The following is a 19068-nucleotide window of genomic DNA, read 5'->3' on the forward strand; positions in this document are numbered from 1 at the left end:
GAAGCCCTCACTGTTAGCCTCAAAGTGTGCATCGGAAGTCAGACAGAGCGATAAATACCGCTTCAGTATGTACCAATTTTTGGCGGACGGTGGCCGCTCACATAAACGTGGACATTCAGTTTTATTACTGCGAAGATAACCTTTTCTAAGAGGGTTATAACCGCTAGAAGTCAGCGCTCGTCCCATCGTCTTTCTGTGCCCTTGTTTCGATTCGAGCTGTAGGTATTTTTGCAATGAATTACCAACTCGTCCAACAGTACAGTTTGTTAATAATTACAGATAACTGGTCATATATTAGGATTGTGAAATTTCTTGCAAGCAAGTGATGTTTCCTCCAACAAACAGAACATACAAATTTCCTTACACGTGAGAATATTTTACACATCCAAGCAAAAAACAAAAATGCCGCGAATCAGTTCGATTTGCGGAGGGAAGAGCAACGACCAACTTATAGGGGACGGTGGTTACTTCATACGCACGCATTTGTATCTTCTAAAGAAGATACTGGTCACTTTGCTTGCACCGACCGCGTTACTGCCAAACATATACAATACATGTTCAAATAATTTCGTTGATTCTTTTGTTTTGTCCAAATAATCCCAGAAAAGGACGGGGCATGTGCGCGCCGTAGATTGCTTCATTTCAAAGCACAGGCAAAATGTTCTAGTGAAAAGGATTTGACACTTTCTAGCGTTCAACAAAAAATAGGCCCTAAACGTGATACCAAACGAAGTGAAACCTAAGTTCCGAACGTTCCCTCCACTACGATGAAGAGGTAGATTTTTTGGGTATTTTAATAAACGCCTAAAATGGGAACAGTTCCAGATAACATCCCGATACACATATATAGAAAAAACAGTTGAAACAACGAAGTTCAAATAATTTTATACCACCATAAACACATTACCATTTTTTATTCATTGCATGCATTTTTCATTCATGCATTCATACATTTCATTCATGCATTTAGCAAAAACGTCCCTGTGTACGAGATTTCAGCGCACGTTAAAGATCCCCAAGTGGTCAAAATTAATCCGGAGCCCTCCACTATGGAGAGCGTCATCGCCTGCGTTGCGTCAGCGCGGTAAACCGTACAATCAATCAATCAATCAATCAATCAATCAATCAATCAATCAATCAATCAATCAATCAATCAATCAATCAATCAATCAATCAATCAATCAATCAATCAATCAATCAATCAATCAATCAATCTATCAATCAATTCATGCGTTTAATGCATGTCATTTTTCATGCATTAGCATTCACATCTCGTGGACGTTAACATGAAGTTTGCCACCTTTTATTCGGTCTAATATCCAAGAAATTGTCAAGTGGTTTCGAGTTGGCTTGAATAGCATAGTAATTATCCTCATCATTTTCGTGGTGCTCCAACAAAGGGAATTTTTTTTGTTACAATACAATGTTTGCGTACATTTTTGATATCAAGGTCAACAGCATGTTGAGTAGGGATTGCAACTTAATATTCACGGGCCGTCGGGAGGTGTTTAGTCTAATGCTCCGTCTTTCTACGTACGCACCTTGATAGCACGGAATCAGTTGTGTTCGCTTGACGTTGAAAATTAAATTACGTTGAAAGGCTTATCAAAAAGAATTACAATCCTTTTTGGCCGCAAATACATTACAGCGATCCGCTCTTATAACTTTTCTCTTAGTGTCGTGCAAATACGCAAATATCGCATGGCTACCAGCTGCATTCGGTTACTTTATTTCCTTGAAATAAAAGTTTTTCATATTTGGTACGCTATACCGGGCTCGACTGCAAAATTGAAGGAAGTGTTTTATTGATGTTTGTAAGACAGCTCACAGAAGTAACCAAAACTACAGATACATGCATATTATTCAAGAATGAAAGTAAACAGTTCGCTACAACATGCCAGTTATAAGAATCGTGAATTGATTGTACGGTGAAACAATAGCTGAATTACCAAGATTATGCACTTAAAAGGGGCTGTAAGATATAAAACATACGTAAAAAATTCCTTTGTGTCCACAGCCTGATGGAAACACAAAAAAAGGCAAATATGACCAGTTGCTGCCAATTGCTGCCAGTTGCTGCCAACACAAGGGTTACACGAAAAATGACAAATGTCATCGGGGGTTACTGTTGCTCATAGTTAATTTTTCTTAATAAATAATTGGTAATGTAACAACCACTAGAAAAAAGTTCTCTTTTTACTTGTTTCTACACATCATAAACTTCTTTATAAATCTCACCTTTTTGCTAACTTGACCAAAAACGCTAATTCAAAAGACAGCAGATTCAAGGCCTATTACCAGGAGTACGGAAAAGTGAAACAGAACACCGTAGCGTAGGTTCATTAGATGTAGGTTTGGAAAAGTACGAGATGGCGGCTTGCAAAAGAATAACCCCACACAGGTAGTCACGCTAATGTCACGCAGTCACGCAGTCAAAGACGACGCAGTCATCTTCAAGGAATACAAGTTTATTGGAACAGCGAACTTGTGCTGCCCTGACAGCTCAAATAATGTACAGGCACCGAAGCAGCAGCCAACAAAGTAACTTGCGCAGGCGAACGTCGGCGAGTCGAATACCACGGCGTCTGCTCTGCAGGCATATATCTTTCGGCGCGAGTGTTTCTTGAACCGTCGATTTACATCCAGACATTGCAGATCAAAGAAAATTATTCTAGGCTGGTGACGTTAGTTCGATGCACTCTCCCTATCAAACGAGATAACACTTGTGGCATAACGAATGAAACACGCGCTTCACTTGCCCCACGGATAACAGGGATAACACCCGCCGGCGCCGACGGTGGGAAAAAGCATAAGCAAACATACCAAATGCATGGTACGAGGCAATATTCAACACCTCTACCCATGCCCTTCTTATCGAATTCTGTAATAAAGCGGTAAAGTAACAATAGCGGTGCGCCTTTAGTATTTTTAGAATGATGAAGATATATTGATCAAACTTTTCTCTTGTTATCAAAATTAGATAAAGCAATTTAGTATCTTTAAATTTGCCCTGAACTTACAAGCCATGTTGACCAAGAGGTGTTGTGAACTTGTGGCATATCTTGCCGTATTCGTTAGGTTGAGTCACCAATAATACCATATACAGATTTAGGGACCCACGGAATGCTTATTGATATTCTTCACATTATATAAACACGTCTTTTCGATTAACGCAATAATGTGTTGTGCATTTAGCTTAACAAAATGCAGGGCAATACTTACTTAAGGGTATTGCCGTAGTTGTTTAACAAAGAACAATATATCTCACGTTTTACTGTGGATTCTGTAGAATACATAAATCTGTTTGATATCGCCTGCTACAGCTGCTGTGTGAATGATGAGCCGATCCCGGTTCACAATTTGGTGAGATGTTCTTTCAAACTCAATTAATTTGTATTACTCGTATGTAGTACTTAACTTCTTCTAGTACTTGTTCACTGCATTTATTGATAAGAAGGAGACAAACTCAGACAGAACTTTAGGGGTCGGGGAACATATTCCTCAGAACGACCAAAATATTCTTTCTCTTCACCCTTATTTTAAATGATGCATGCACACGATTAGAAATCGCCATCTCGTATTTTGCAGAATAAATAATTTCTGATTGCCTCTTATTGGTTGCTATAAGAACTGCTACCCTTGCATTTACTCTCATTCGAGACTGTGTCACTAATCCGTGTGTGCTGCCCATCATACCCGCTCCAGCTCAGTTATGCCCTGGGGGAAAAAGCTACACTAGATTTGGTTACAACACCGCAAAACAAAAATGCGAGAGCTTCGACTTCTCCGACTGCAATGGAAACAGAAACAATTTCTCAACGTGGCTCGAATGCCTGCAAACGTGCGCAAGTGAGTACGACCATGTTTACATAATTGCATTGTGATGGACGAGCTGCGACAGGACTCCGCTCATGGGATTCAAAAGCCGCTTGAAGGCCATGCCGCTACACACATAGCTGTGCTGATTTTATCAGCGCCGTTAAAGACCCGACTTTCTAAAAAGAGACAGGTGCTTTTCTCTTTGCTTCAATAACTAGTAGGTTGACAGAAACCGTAGTCTTATCATTTATAGTGGACTGACGAACTAAAAATATTGTCAGACTAAAACATCTGGCCATCCGCAGCTACCGTCGCCGTTTTGGAACCATCAATTTTCCAGCTGTGCCTTTAGGCGAAGTTTGCGTGCGAACATTCACAACGGAAGCATATACATAAGTGTGTACCCATGTATGTACATATGTGTTCAAATATTTAGGTACGTTCGTACAGACTTATTTTTACACACAAAACTAAATACGTATTTTGAAATGTACACGGGCACAAATACACATGCCCTGGCGTAAATCTGTACACTATTCATTGGCACTTTCTCTTGTGGTAGGCTTTACTGTTGTAACTGAGTACATTAGTACACGTTCTCCGCGAGCTTGCAGCAAAAGCGATAGTTGTTAAATGTGCGAAATTCAACTTTCAGTATTAGCGCTAGCCGTGGCCAACGCCACATGGCAACGACAACAAAGCTTGAATTTTTAAACTCTCTTCCTAGCACAGTATGCTGCCTGCATAATAATACCAACTTGAGTGTCAAAGGCAATAAACATTTTAGTACTACCCTTTTAACGGCACCACTTCTGAAAACAAAAACTGTGGGATTAGTGACGCCAACATGATCAAAAGATTTCCAAATAACTAATGAATAGACGAGCGCATTCCCATTGGATGGCCGGTTCTGCATGTTCTTGGGTCGGAAGAGTTTTTATGGGAAATGTCAGGTTGCGCAAAATAAAGGATGCGCCTTCCGCACTTGTGGTAATGCCCTTGGCAACGGGCTGCGTGAATCGGTGTAACGTTGATATGTTTCGTATTACTTGTCGGTATACACTCGCTCCTATATATGGAGCGCAAGTGTGCCGCGAGGTGCTTGTACGCTTAGATTGATACGGGGCATTAGCTTATCATGCCATCTTGTAACGCCCTGTGAAATTAGGGTAAAAATAAAAGTTTAGGTAGCTTCATGATGGCTGAAATTGGCTCAAAGAGCGGAGCTGACTTCAGCACTCTATCGCCAACCTCAAAAAGAGGCGTGGGTCGCTCACAACGTCCCTCCCCGTGGCATTGAAGTACTCAAAGCTGGCCTTCGTACGCCTGGCAGTTTATCGGTGCTTATCTTTGGGCTGATAGTGCACTGCCTGCCACGGCAACTCAGCGGAGGTCGGGCACTGAATGGCCGTGGCATCGTGTGAGCAGTTCTGTGGCAGAACGTGGCAGCAGTTCTGTCTTCCCGGGTTCCAAATCCAGACGAGCCCCATTCATTTTCGGTGCAGGGTGTCTGTCGTTTTAGTATCATTCCTGTTAGCGCTAACAACGACTACGACTGGGGGAACTTTATTATTTCCAGGAGACACCTCGTTATTATGCTTAAAATTTGGGTTTTCCACGCATTGATCACGTCAGTATTGTGAATGGTATATCATTTTATGACAAAACGTTTTCCTGTCCCCCTTCTAAGTTTAAGCTGGGACTCACTTGGCAAAAGTAAAATCTATTGTCGTAACACTTCTCAGCTAATCAGTTTGTACTTGCATTGAAATATTTTTTATTAGCGAACCAACCGACTAAATGAAAGCTAAGACTTGCTTTTTTCTTTCTTGCTTTTTCCTTCTTCCTTCCTAAAAGCTCATATCTAGTGCAGAAAGCGAGATCCTGCTTGTAGTCTTCACTGACAAAACCGGTGTTGGCTGTCATGTTTGTGTAATTTCAAGTCCCAATCTTCATCAATGCCACCGCATTCGAAAAGAATAGTTGTTTCCAAAATTCAACATCTTTTGCTCGAGCGAGAGACGTTTCTGCAACTAAAGAAATGAATTTTTCGTCAAGTTATATCTAACTCCATTTTCCACACGTAGCATACGAACCAATCCGGCTGATATTATTCGATTTCAATGCAGTTTTTTCCTTTATTTTTGGAGAAGCTAGAAATAATTAAAAACAGCTTCGAGCTTCTGTTTAACAACCTAAAAACTCTTCGGCTAACGCTCCGGCAATGCTAAAATGTCAAGCCAACGCCAAAAACATACCTGCTTACTTCCATTTCTCCAATCCTCCATTGTGCGTAGGCAACTGCGTGGGGGCACGCACAACTTTGGCAGGCGTAAAGCGGTAACTGTTAGGTGTGCAACTAAGTTTAGGAGTACAATCCGAAGGTTACATTGTGGTATCCTACGATTTCAGCTGCTATCCCGAGTCGATACAGAGGTGGGAAAATGAGCACTTTATCTAACAATTACCTGCCAACGACGTTAGATCTAAAAGTGTAGCGCTATTATACCGTCAGATGTGCGAGCGTAACTATACAAATACATACCCGTGGACGAACGCCTAGAGGATAGTCATGCCTATTGTACTTCTGCTGCCTGTAACGGATGACGACAACAGACCTTTAGATATAACGCTGGGTCTGAGGTCACGTTTTTGTTTATCCACGTTACCCCATCCATCTGAGCCGCACATACCTTTGCGTAAGTTACTGCTGTAGCTAATAGCGGAAGAAAACGTTATTAAACCAGTCTAGCTGGTTAGACTGACTTGTAAGGGCTCTGTGATGTGTGGCAGCTTCTCACAGTGTGTGACACGGAATGCATGAAGGAAGGTACCAGCTTAGGGTGCGCGGATTTCTCTGGCCTAAACACAGCGGAGAATCTCGAAGAATTTAGATCCTTGGAGATAGGATTGGGGGTTTTGTGATTACGCAATCTGAGGCGCAGGATGAAGGCTCGGCAAGCGAACTAATGTTAACTGCGGAGATTACAATGCACCGTATTTACAGAACTGTTCACGTAATGAGTTATACTGTCATCCCAAATTACGCTCCCCGCAATAGAGACCCTGAAGCCGAAATAGGAATATAGTGGGTAAGAAAATTTGAGGAAGGAATCTGCAGATTCAGTAGACAAAATAGGGGTGAGCGTATGCATTGCATTCAATTGAAGAGAGTTGTACAAAAGTAATATAAAAGCATTATTCTGAAAACAAATGACAGTAATTGTTCATAAGAATTTGAAGCGCTGAAAATAAGCAAATAATCTAACTTGGTAGTGTTGAGCTGCAACCAAATAATACACAGGATGTCATGGTGCCAGACACAATGAAGAGCAGTAATTACAGGCAGTGAAAGGTAGATGGTTTATGGCTGAATAACGCGACGAGGGCTTGAACTGGCGGAAAAAACAAGCTGTATTCAGCCCGGGGCAGGACACGAAATTACGAAGAAAGTGCGGAGTCATAGCATTACTGTAAGCCGGACAGAACTGAGTCACCCTTTCAGCTTTTTAATTGATGCAACCCTAAAAAAAAACTTTGCGTACAAGCCACAGAAATAAAAATGGTCAGATTAAAGCTTACAGAAAGCAAGTTTCTTCAACTGCGGAAATAACTGGTGTAGATAGGGCACCACAACTTCGAAGAAAAATTGGAGCTTGGCTGCTATGTAATACTTGGGCCTATCATCTCGTGAACGTGGCAGTTAACGCAGTAAATTTATGAGGGACACCACAAGAAGGAAAGTTGAAACAACTGAAGAAGAGATGAGATACAATATTCGGTGGCAAAGAATTTATTCGGACATTTTAGTTGAAGCACCGCTGTAAAATAGGCGAACTTTGGGACACTTTTATACTTTCCATCTACAAAACAAAAGCGTGCTAAGAGGACTGGACGGAAACGACAAAAAATACAGGAGTTTTGTGCTATCATTTGACGCAACAAATGATGATGACGGCCGAAGAAGGAAAAGAAGGACAATTAGAATATTATGACGATGGGTATAAATAATATAGCGATGATGATTATGACAAGATTTGCGAAGATTATGTGATGCTTAACGTTTACGTTTACAAAACCGGCTTTCAGACATTCGCGGCCATTTGTAGACGCACGCAGTAGCTTCTTCACAATTAGGAATCGTACCCCATGTCTTCCGTGAGACGGTATTTGGGGAGTACTTTATTTGCCCGCCTGGCTTTCAACCTAATTTATGCGTATTTTACAGCCCCTTTCCCAAGCAAATAAAAAAAATGGCATGTGGGGAAGTGTCCCGGAAAAATACACTATTCATTTACAGGTGCTCGTGTGCGAAAAGTCAAATTTGCAAAATAGTTCAAAATTTTTAATAGTGTGAGTAATTGAAAAAGAACGTCTAAGCGGAGAGTAGCAGAGATAAATAGTTTTTTTTTTTTTCGTAGTGAAGGGCGCGTGTGTAAGCTATTGGTGTTTGGGCTTTCGTAGCGGTAAGCCCAAAACTCTTCGAAGCCGAACAAAAATATTACTGTTATTTAATGACGGTGTACGTTGGTGGGTTGTAGTAGCGTGTCTTGGTGCACCACTGAAACATTTGAACATATCAAAGTGAAGCGATAAAAAAAGTGGCAGGGGACACCTACGTTTTGGTCTTAAGATGTACGACGCGATAGCGTCACCTCGTCGTCAAGGGAGAGCTTCGAACGGAGGTGCTTGGAATTGCAATTCATGTTCTCCGAGCCTTGATGTTTAGCCTAACGAAACTATAACAACCGCTTAGTGTGGGAAAAGGAGCTTCACTGCGCAGAAGCGGCAGTCGAAGTCACCACGTATCCTGTCTGTCTTCTGCGCAGCAGTATCATTGTAGGCAAGCCTACCGACCCGCCTTCTCCTTTACACATTCGGTTTGAAGCAGCCACGAATGATTACAGCTTCAGACGCGAGCTCTCATTTGGCTGCGAAGACGTACTTCCACGTTGACGGGGACACCCGGAGTAACAGTCTAATTAGTGTCGCATTAAGGCGGTGATTGTGGCAGCAGTAGTTGAATTTACGCAACCGGTCGAACCGCTTCCGCTCACTGAGTTGCCAGAGTCACTGGTAATTATTAATAATGACTCTGGCTAGTCAGTGAGCGGAAGCGGTTTGGCCGGTGGGGTGAAAATCAATACAGACTGCTCCCACCCAGTACAGCAATGCTCGCTGGTGTAGTTTGGCAACGGCGAACGGATCAGTCTGTCTTGATTTTTCTCAACCGGAAAAACGCTTCCGCTAACTGACTAGCCTGAGTAAGTATTAGCATTTACAGTGACTCTTGCTAGTCACTGAGCGGAAGCGTTTCGGTCGGTTGGGTAATATGAACTATGACTACTCCTATCGCGCCATTTTGCGACACTAGTTAGACCATTGCGGACACTGTCTTCCGTGGTCTCTTCAAAGTCGGCCAATAGACCCAGTAATGGTAGAGTGTAAACAGTGGCTCATAGGCGCATGTTCCAACGGCGGGAGAACGAACTCCCTGCGCAGACGCAACGCTTGATAAATCACCACCCACCATTTCTGTCAATGCATCCCCCGTAGCATCGTTGCGCTCTTTCCACTTAACCTTTTCTTCTGGGTTCCTTAGTCGTTGTTTCCGGTTGGCAATGCTGATGTATTTACGTGGACACCCGATTAGAACGGCTGATAGAGGACGGCTATTGGGCACGGCAAAATAGAGTATTGAGCCTAATATCGCTATCGAGTTAAAATTTTAGCCTACCTAACCCAACATACTGCCCCTTTCGCCACAGAATTTTGACCGACAACTTACCGTACCAAGTGACTGCCTGAGCAGGTAGCCATCAGTAAAGCGCGTAATACAATGCAGCTTCTCTTATTTCTTATTGACATTTAAAGGGGTTCCGAATTAAGTGTGCATGACATTAGAAAATAAAGTGTAAATACTACGTCTGTTGACGGAAGTCCACAAAATTGCAAATATTTTATTTCTGGTATATTCTGGTCCGTTAACGAACGCATCAAGTGCCAAGGACACAACAAAATGTATGAATTGAGATGTACCAAGGGTGCACGTCACTCGCACGAAAAACGGGGGCATAAATTCCAGAAACTAAAAATTCCTCAATCGAACACACCTCCGTTGCCCTCAATCATTACATTTGGTGTGTTACTTTTAATAACACGTTCCTTACATTCTGCTTTCAGACAACTCGATGTGCCTGCAACCAACGCAACTAAACAGATGGAGACCATTTGCCTCATATTTCTACGACTCGGTGGAGGACAAATGCAAGAAGACCACAACGTTTTTGAACAAAGCAACATGGCCACATAGTAACAGATTTTCGGCTGTCAAAAGCTGCCAGCTGTAACGCATGCCTTCGTTTAGTAGGCGGTCATAGTGCTTATGAAAGGCTGCGGGGAATAGAAACCATTCTGCCTAATGTGGACTGTCTAGGCTGCTGAGGCACTGAAATAAAACGTAAGCGAATTCATTAGGTTTGACTGTAATTTAAGTTTCTACAATATAATTATTGCACTGTAAGGATTACCGAGGACGGTACATCCATTCTATGAGAACAACCCTGGCATATTCAGCACATGCGAATTTGCTTTGTTGACGCCAATGATGTGTACGCCATTGCGACGACAGAATCGATACGTCACAGAAGTAGTCCTGGACACAGCTTAGTCCTCCCAAAAATAAAGACGTGAGCAAAGTCAATGGACGGACTTGAAATGGAAAACTGAACATATTGCCTGATTTGAAGAGTGAAATAAATGACCTGATATACGTATTGCGTAAAGCATCCTTTATTCCTTCCACAATAGGTTAGGTCCATATTACTACCTCTTCCAAATAATGGAGGCTGAAATGTATTGCCCTTCTTAAACTTGTGAGAGGAGTTTAAATCCATAGAATTTATTTACGTGAGTTTATTCGGTCATTGAAGTCCTCTTACATAACTAAATATTGTAATTCTCCAACACATCCTCTCGAACTTCAATCGTGGGAGTTATGTAAGAGCTCTGCATTTTCTTTTTCAGTGCTTGTTCTACATAGGTCACTTTATCATTTCTCTAACCGGAAGATCAGGTCCTTTCGCCTTATATTTTTGTATGAAATACGTTAAATTGAAGCGCAAATACTGGCTTCCCTAGGAGGCACAGTGCTTTAAAAGAAAGCCTACTTTAGGAAGATTGATGTTAACTTTGTCTTTGTGTTCTGGCTTAGCACATTGGGTGTTGCAAAGTAAAGCCCGCTCTTAAAAAGTATGGTGCGAACAGGGCCGAATTAGAGCAGCACGGGTGTGATCGTCATCGGCATACTGGTACTAATGCGGGGTAACACGAGTGCGAGTGAAAGATGGCACTTAAGCGACAAGCGAGAACCGGCATTGCAAGTCGATAGTCTACACTCGAGGAATGCTGCAAAGTGGCTCCTGCGCCACGGTGCAATGTTCTAAGAGTTCTACAGGATGTCCGCCAGGTTCCAAGAAGACTTTCTCGGACGCAATTTTTGCTCAAGCCGGCAACATGTACGATAGACCATGATTCGACATCTACCAACCGTGCCGACAGACACAACAGCATACACGGCCTTCTCTAGGGATCCACTAGGTTACTCCTAACGAATAATTGTTATATTACCTTGGCATTATATGCACTGCCTGCACCCATTTTATCTTTATTTCTACTAATATCTTTTAACACGTTTTTTCTCACTTACGCACTCAGCTCTCTTCTTGTCTCTTAATGTTATGCCTATCATCTTCCGTTCGATTTTTCGTCGAGTCGCCCTCACTTTAAATTGAACCCTTTTAGTGAGGTGAGATGCAGATGTTATACACTTTCTTCAACAGGGGAAATGGTGAGCTGTTATTCAATATTTAAAAATGTCTGCCGAATGAATTCCACCCTATTCTAATCCTTTTAGGTATATGTACCGAATGGTTAAGATCCGGGGTCATACCACAGCCTAAGTAGATATACTCACTTATCACTTCCACTGCCTCGCAACCAAACTAAAACCACCGTGCGCTTCCCAGGCTATTGAGCTATTACTTGAGTATTCTGTATATTTTCAGGTCAATGATTCTACTATGCTTGCACAGTGCAGTGATCATGCTCTGCAATTCGTCCTCCGAGTTACTTAGTAAGGCAACGTCATTACTAAATGAGAGTTTACTGAGGTATTCTTCATTAACCCTTACACCCACCTGTTCCCAATCCAATCTTTGGAATACCTCTACTAAACATGCTCTGAATAATGTGTAAAAATGGCAGCATCACCACCCAGTGAATGATGGAGAGGGTGTGGTTTACGGGGACTCGAAATGACATCCAATTTGCGCCCCGAGTGACATCCGATTTGCTCCCCGACCATCATTCGATTGGAGCCGTGTGTTGCGCCTTGATTCTTCCGTAAACGAAAGTGCCACTCACTGGCTCAAATCAAATTTCGCTTATTTTCGCTTGAAGGTGGTGTGCGAACGGATGGACGCAGATGGACACTGGGAGGTCCTAAGGTACCCCGCACCGTTACACGCGGGGGAGCAAGCTGATTGACTCTCGGGTACTAACTCACGGTCGTCGCCCCATGGGCAAGACGATGACACTAACTCTATCTGGTCTACCAGACGCAGGCTCGAAGTAACAAAAGCTTGTTGTGTACGAGTTGTCACATTATGCTAAAAAATTACTCGGCGCTAAAACAGTGACGAAGAAGAAACAACACAAGCGGGAATATTTTTAAGCTACTCATTTGTTCCCTGTCATCAATAACAGAAGATTGCTTCGTGCTTGAAAGTATAGTGTCACTCTCATTAAAGCAAAAGCCTTCACAAACTTGTTTTGTTATGTTTTTTTACAGAAGCTTTAGCTTGGGGGTTAGGGTTATGTACTGGTATGTCAATAAACAGTGCAAAGGTGTGGATGGAAACGAAAACAAAGGAATTGCTGTTTAGCTAAAGTAAAGTTCATTGCTGTTGGCAGCGATACGCAAATCTGCTTACCAACCAAAGAGAACACAATAAAAACACTACAAATATGTAGAAGACAAAACAAAGCGATGACTCAAAAAGGCTTCCGCCCACAGGCCGGCTGGGAGGCTGTACGTTTTAAATAATTATGCGTTGAAGTGAGAAATCTTTTTTTTTTAAATCTCAAGCACCTCCAGCTGAGTTTGGATTTCTAGATGCGACTGGATCTCATTCACTCGCCTTGTCCATGCAGCGTCGGCGGTGTTGTCATCCGCCCCTCCAACATTCTCCTCGCCGTGCGAGCTGTGCTCACCCCCTCTCCTCTCCGATGCCCCCCTCTCGTCCACACCCCTCCCTCTACACTTTTAAAAAGAATATTTGTTAGCGGCGCCCGGTTTCGATCCCACGACCCTGTGGGCGGAACGCGAGGTACATGGTGCTCTTCTCACTGTGCCACAAAACCGGGACAGAATCAAATGCTACGAACGCGCTTTATATCTTTGACTCATTCCAACTACGTCAAGAAGCTACTGATAGAACGCATGATGTGGCAGTGATTAACACTTTTAATATAAGAAAAGAAGCTCCAACTTACAGCAACAATGATGGAGTAAAGGTCGTTGCGGCACCGAAGCCCCAAGCATACCACCTAGAGAGATTGACCAAGATCGGCCAATAAAACATAATAATAATGATAAAACATGATATTCATACGCGTTCCCGACACGTTTCACGCGATTTCAGAATCAATCCAACGGAAACACCAAGTGAACCCCACGATTCGTCGCATCTACATAGGGTTACCCTCGCGGGGAGGTGGGCGCAATTTTTTACACATACTTGAGCAGCTGTAGCGCTCCACACTTCTCTACTTCAAACCTCTTTGGAGCACTGACAGGCCTTGTGGATACACACAAAGGGCTGCTAAGCTAAATCATAGAATTCAGCTGCTCGTTTGCCACTATTTGAGATGGCCTGCTCGAAGTTTGTATTTTTGCACTAGATGTAACGCAAAATGCAATGCAGTCCCAACTGAAAAGAGATCGTCTTTGGGTTTCATGCCAATATACCCTTAACGAGTGTGTTCACTACGTAGTGGTTCATGGAGGAAGTTTTATATTTCGAATTATTTGTTTCAAACTTTCATCACAAATATTGCAACGCTACTTTCCCTAATATCACACATTTCACTGCAAAGGATAAAATGCCTTATTACACATCTGGCGGCTACCCTTTTACCAGATTCGGTCAAAATGGGTTTTGGCAGGTTCCTCTATGGCACACTTCATTGCACAAATATATCTTTGGTGTTCTAAGACGCACAATTTGATCTTATATTATTCAATCATGGATACTTTTTCCTATGTACAAACCCTTGCTGTTTCTATGAAGGTTGTATTTTATGTTTGCGGCACACTTTTATAAGGTACGTTCTTGCACAAAGTTTTGCACTGAAATGCCTCTCTTCATTGCCATGCTTATTTAATTAAAAAATTATGTATTCCCACCCTTATGTCACCTGCATTGGAAGCAGCCTACCTAGATATTATTGGACGTCACATGAGAATATCGTTTCACCTGTATTTTGAATCCACCAAATGTTGAAATGTGGCTTCGTCAAAGGCCAATGAGGACGAGTTCTAAATATGCCAGTTGGTATCCTGTAGGTTATTTTTCAGTACTGTTAAAATTAATTTTATATGGTAATATGAACAGTTTCTAGGACTACCTATACCTTGACACATGAAAGTTGGCTTGTAGATCAGCACTTCATGTGCAATAGAAAACCGTAATCAAACCGACATTTTTTGGCGGGCCCGAACCCGAACCGTAATTTGTTATCACAAAATAGGCCGTGTTCTTGCCTTGCGGAGTCGCACCAATTTTATCTTCCTTTTTCTAATGTGACGGAAAGATGGCATATCTGCATCCATTTGGTGTCAAAGTTTGCGATACATTTGAAGGCATTGTATATTTCCGTTTACTTCGCATGAATGCCTTTTATTTCCCCCAAACGTGATGATTTCGAGGTTATCTTGGAAACAAAGAACTTATAATACAGAGGATCATGTTGCCACTCAGCGATATATATTGGCAAGACTGTGTTTTGTCGCCTTCGAAATGTAAAAATGCCACAAATTGTTTCATTAGCAGATTTTATGCAACAAGTTGGACATGCAATGAGAATAATGAGCCGTATAGACTAAGTTCTGTACCGGAGCAATACAACACAATTATTCACACGGCTTCAACACAGTTCGTGTGACCAGCGGTAGGTCTTTTTCTGTCTATATTACTGCCTTGCAACGTCGAATGAACCTCGTTGTGTTACCGGCAATCCTTACATTTTGCTGGTGTGATTCTGCAGCAAACAATGAGACTTCAGAGGCAGGGAGAGCGCCATAAGTACTGAACAGTTGCTTTGTATTATTCCTGCCGAACTCATACTCAGGGAGTTCGGCAAGACATTGTCGGCTTGTCTGGCTTGTGCGGCGGGACGTTCCCAGCAAAGATGTCGGCCATGACTAATGCCGTCGGGTAGCAAAAAAGGTCCGCGGTTGACGATCAACAACAAATAAGCAGGGGCAAAAATGCGCGGTATAAAAGGCTGTGCAGGAAAACGAAGTCGTTGGTCGGTAAGTGGTTGGCCCTTGCGTTTGGCAATACCACCCTCCGACCCACGCAGGCACACGCACGCGCACGCTCGAGTGCAGGCACAACAAAACTGACAAACACCGCCCACATGCACTCACGCACGCTCGCACGCACGCACACAGACATATACATACTTATATATATATATATATATATATATATATATATATATATATATATATATATATATATATATATATATATATATATATAGACAGAAAATAAGGGTTGGCAGTCAAGAAAACCTCGGAAAGCAAAGGGGAAGTTGTGGTGGGTAATAAAAAGAGATGAAGAATTTTTTGAGTCGAAAAGAAAGTGGTGAAAAAATTCCCGCCGGGTGGGATCCGAACCCACGACCTCCAGAATACCGGTCTGGTGCGATAACCACTACGCTACCGGCGGGGCACTTTCCCCAGCACTTTCTCGGGTATTTATGTTAAGTAATTTTTGTTTCCTGCACTTCGGGGTGGTAGCCAGCGCCACTCGGACTTCTCGGGGTGAAGGGGACCTTCTTTTTAACCCCCGGGCCGTGACTCGAGTGTCTACGACATGTCGAGAGTGGTTGACCAGCGTTGAACCCTCTTAAGCTCCCTTTGGCACCAAGACTGCCAGAACAGAGGCCCTCGCTAAGCATGTAGCGAATCAGAAAATGGGAAATAAGGGGCTCCGTGAAATAAGACAGAAAATAAGGGTTGGCAGTCAAGAAAACCTCGGAAAGCAAAGGGGAGGTTCTGGCTGGTCATAGAAAGAGATGAAGAATTTTTTGAGTCGAAAAGAAAGTGGTGTCACGGCCCGGGGGTTAAAAAGAAGGTCCCCTTCACCCCGAGAAGTCCGAGTGGCGCTGGCTACCACCCCGAAGTGCAGGAAACAAAAATTACTTAACATAAATACCCGAGAAAGTGCTGGGGAAAGAGCCCCGCCGGTAGCGTAGTGGTTATCGCACCAGACCGGTATTCTGGAGGTCGTGGGTTCGGATCCCACCCGGCGGGAATTTTTTAACCACTTTCTTTTCGACTCAAAAAATTCTTCATCTCTTTCTATGACCCACCACAACCTCCCCTTTGCTTTCCGAGGTTTTCTTGACTGCCAACCCTTATTTTCTGTCTTATTTCACGGAGCCCCTCATTTCCCATTTTCTGATTCGCTACATGCTTAGCGAGGGCCTCTGTTCTGGCAGTCTTGGTGCCAAAGGGAGCTTAAGAGGGTTCAACGCTGGTCAACCACTCTCGACATGTCGTAGTCACTCGAGTCACGGCCCGGGGGTTAAAAAGAAGGTCCCCTTCACCCCGAGAAGTCCGAGTGGCGCTGGCTACCACCCCGAAGTGCAGGAAACAAAAATTACTTAACATAAATACCCGAGAAAGTGCTGGGGAAAGAGCCCCGCCGGTAGCGTAGTGGTTATCGCACCAGACCGGTATTCTGGAGGTCGTGGGTTCGGATCCCACCCGGCGGGAATTTTTTCACCACTTTCTTTTCGACTCAAAAAATTCTTCATCTCTTTCTATGACCCACCACAACCTCCCCTTTGCTTTCCGAGGTTTTCTTGACTGCCAACCCTTATTTTCTGTCTTATTTCACGGAGCCCCTCATTTCCCATTTTCTGATTCGCTACATATATATATATATATATATATATATATATATATATAAATATATATATATATATATATATATATATATATATATATATATATATATATATATATATATATATATATATATATATAGGGTTTGGAAATGAGGGCCTCGTTAGGAAATACAGAAAGAAATGCCGGCAGTCTACAATGCCAAATAAGGCATAGGGGCATGGTTAGACTAGTTTTTAACCTTAGTGATGTTACATTATTTTTTTTAATTATTACTTGAGAAAGAAAGAAAGAAAAACACGCGCCAAGAGTGGGGACCAAACCCACACCTTTCGATTAGATCTCGAATGCCTTACCAATTCGGCTATCTGGGCGACTGTGTTCTCCTTCACTTTCTGGGGTATTTATATTTACTACAACTGTATCTGACGCTTGAGGGTGGTAGCCAGCGCCACTGAGACCACACGGGGAGAAGGGGACCTTCTTTTCAACCCCCGGGGCGTGACGCGAACGTCTACAGCCTATCATAAGCGGGTAACTGACGGGAAACCCTCTTATGCTACCTTGGCATCAAGGCTGCCAGAAACGGGGCCCTCACTAAGCTTTCGCACGATAATAGGGTTGGGAAATGAGGGGCTCGTTAGGAAATACAGAAAGAAATGCCGGCATTCTACAATGCCAAAGAAGGCATAGGGGAAAGGTTAGACTATTTTTTACCCTTAGTGATGTTACAGTTTTTTTTATTAATTACGTGAGAAAGAAAGAAAAAAAACACGCGCCGAGAGTGGGAACCGAACCCACGCCCTTCGATTAGATCTCGAATGCCTTACCAATCCGGCTATCATGGCGACTGTGTTCTCCTTCCCTTTCTGGGGTATTTATATTTACTACAGCTGTATCTGATGCTTGAGGGTGGTAGCCAGCCCCACTGAGACTTCACGGTGAGAAGGGGACCTTCTTTTCAACCCCCGGAGCTTGACGCGAAGGTCTACAGCCTGTCATAAGCGTTTAACTGGCGGGAAACCCTCTTATGCTACGCTGGCATCAAGGCTGCCAGAACCGAGGCCCTCACTAAGCTTTCGCATGATAATAGGGTTTTAAAATGAGGGGGTCGTTAGGAAATACAGAAGAAATGCCGGCAGTCTACATTGCCAAAGAAGGCATAGGGGAATGGTTAGACTATTTTTTACCCTTAGTGATGTTACATTATATTTTTTAATTATTACGTAAGAAAGCATGACGCCCCGGGGGTTGAAAAGAAGGTCCCCTTCTTTCCGTGTAGTCTCAGTGGCGCTGGCTACCACCCTCAAGCGTCAGATAAAGTTGTAGTAAATATAAATACCCCAGAAAGTGAAGGAGAACACAGTCGCCCAGATAGCCGAATTGGTAAGGCATTCGATATCTAATCGAAAGGCGTTCGTTTGGTCCCCACTCTGTCGCGTGTTTTTCTTTTGTTCTTTCTCATGTTTTTAGTAAAAATTATAATGTAACACCACTAACGGTAAGAAATAGTCTAACCATTCCCCAATGCCTTCATTGGCATTGTAGACTGCCGGCATTTCTTTCTGTATTTCCTAACGAGCCCCTCATTTCCAAACCCCATTATCGTGCGAAAGTTTAGTGAGGGCCTCGGTTCTGGCAGCCTTGATGCCAAGGTAGCATAAGAGGGTTTCCCGCGAGTTACCCGCTTATGACAGGCTGTAGACGTTCGCGTCAAGCCCCAGGGGTTGAAAAGAAGGTCCCCTTCTCCCCGTGAAGTCTCAGTGGGGCTGGCTACCACCCTCAAGCATCAGATACAGCTGTAGTAAATATAAATACCCCAGAAAGGGAAGGAGAACACAGTCGCCCAGATAGCCGAATTGGTAAGGCATTCGAGATCTAATCGAAAGGCGTGGGGTCGGTCCCCACTCTGGGCGCGTGTTTTTCTTTATTTTTTCTCACGTAATTAATAAAAAAACAATGTAACATCCCTAAGAGTAAAAAATAGTCTAACCATTCCCCTATGCCTTCTTTGGCGTTCTAGACTGCCGGCATTTCTTTGTATATAT

The 19068-nt window shown here is 43.0% G+C and overlaps 3 non-coding genes across 3 annotated transcripts; 2 read left to right on the forward strand and 1 right to left on the reverse strand.

Moving 5' to 3' along the window:
* Positions 1-15763: 15763 nt before the first annotated feature.
* Trnat-ggu (transfer RNA threonine (anticodon GGU)) lies at positions 15764-15836 on the reverse strand. Its single transcript has one exon. It is a non-coding gene; the product is annotated as a tRNA-Thr (tRNA).
* Positions 15837-16350: 514 nt separating this feature from the next.
* Positions 16351-16423, forward strand: Trnat-ggu (transfer RNA threonine (anticodon GGU)). Its single transcript has one exon. It is a non-coding gene; the product is annotated as a tRNA-Thr (tRNA).
* A 391-nt stretch (positions 16424-16814) lies between these two features.
* Positions 16815-16887, forward strand: Trnat-ggu (transfer RNA threonine (anticodon GGU)). Its single transcript has one exon. It is a non-coding gene; the product is annotated as a tRNA-Thr (tRNA).
* The last annotated feature ends 2181 nt before the right edge of the window (positions 16888-19068 follow it).

Source organism: Haemaphysalis longicornis, unplaced genomic scaffold, assembly GCF_048455015.1.
Source record: "Haemaphysalis longicornis isolate Haplotype H1 unplaced genomic scaffold, Haemaphysalis longicornis Haplotype H1 scaffold_8, whole genome shotgun sequence".
Lineage (NCBI taxonomy): Eukaryota > Metazoa > Arthropoda > Arachnida > Ixodida > Ixodidae > Haemaphysalis > Haemaphysalis longicornis.